At 41.6% G+C, this 1,459-nt stretch overlaps 1 pseudogene; it reads left to right on the top strand.

Annotated features, from left to right (window-relative positions):
- The window catches only part of LOC101312079, a 36,908-nt pseudogene extending 36,379 nt beyond the window's left edge, over window positions 1-529 (top strand).
- The last annotated feature ends 930 nt before the right edge of the window (window positions 530-1,459 follow it).

Genomic DNA, 1,459 nt, shown 5'->3' with positions numbered 1-1,459 from the left:
CAATCCTTTATTCATTGAGGGTGATGTTCCCAAAGAGGAGGAGGGTTCTTTGGTGCCTTGTGATGATAAAGATGTTGAAGAGTCTAGGACTTTCTCTCCTCCCACACCCATGGAGATCCATCATGAGCTTCCCAAGGTGAATTGTAGAACCTTGAGCATATTTGTACTTAATGAGAAGATTGAGCTTGAGGTGATCTTACCTCTCAATCCACCTTTAAGTGGTCTATGGTTCTACAATGAGGTAATAGATTGGAAAGGAAATGGAGCTCTTGTGATCAAACTTCCCCATCACTTCCAAGAGCCTCTACCACCTATTGTTCCTATGAGCACCATTTCTACATCTATCTTGAAGGAGAAGGTAAGGATGGCTCCTCAAAGTAGAATTGAGAAGAGGAAAGCTAAGAGGCTACTCTTTTGGCCTCAAATTGGAGTATTCTTTTGTAGCTCCTGGTCATGCCTCTATGATATGTCAAGGGGTCCCTTAGCCCCTAACAATAGGGTGGTCGCACTTGAGAAGTATCCAACTTGACGAAACTCACATCTTATGGACCGGCAACGACATCCTTAAACAAAGTGCTCGCTAGGGAGGCAACCCTAGCACATCATCGGTAACATTCCTGTTTTTATTATCTTCTTTTTGTGTTGAATAAGACTTTATAGTAACTTTTGGGAGGTTGGGAGGTGTTTGGAATCGGAATTGTGAAGAATGCAAGAATGGGGAAGCGAACAGTTTCTGTCCAGATTTTCAGTCGACTTTGGGGGATCATATTTTTCCATATGGATGCTATTTGGAGCTGAAAATATTTGGAGTATTACCCCTATTTGTCTACTGTGTTGTTTCCAAATTTCAGCCTCTTTGAGTCACTGGAACTGTAGTTATTAAATGGTCAAAGCATGGAGATCAGAACAGAGACTGCTACTGTGCAATGACTTTGAAGAGGCACTTCTTCTACATATCATGTCATTTTGAGCTGAAATTTTTCAGAGATGTGCCTTCAGATGTCTAGTGGATGCTGGTAAAACAGTTTTCAGTTTTCATTTCCCTAGCTACTGATATTATGTTCCAAGTAACAAAGGGCAGAAACAGGGCACAGCGGAATCTGCAGAACAGTTCAGTGAGTTTCGAGGCCAACCAATTTTGACTCAGAGATCATTTGTCAGTAAAAATTTAACACAATGTGATTACGTGAGTCTACTTTTTCCTCCAGTTGGCCTCACCCACTTTTCACCCCTGGAGCTTCAGATATTGCATTTTTGGTGACTGAGGGTCAGCAGCAAACTTCATGACTAACCGGCAACTTTGACCGGCTTTAGTTTTTATCTCGTTGGGAGATAGGTGGCCTACTTCATATGGTTAGAAAGCTCTATGAGTCTACTTTCCACTAAGGGAAGCCTCATCTATTTATCACATTCTCAGTTTGAGATATGAGCATTTCATGAGAAAAGGTCATTGCTGAAA

The sequence above is a fragment of the Fragaria vesca genome, linkage group LG6, assembly GCF_000184155.1.
Source record: "Fragaria vesca subsp. vesca linkage group LG6, FraVesHawaii_1.0, whole genome shotgun sequence".
NCBI classification, from domain to species: domain Eukaryota; kingdom Viridiplantae; phylum Streptophyta; class Magnoliopsida; order Rosales; family Rosaceae; genus Fragaria; species Fragaria vesca.
Note: the sequence above shows the minus strand (reverse complement) of the source record. Positions and strands in the feature narration are given on the sequence as shown.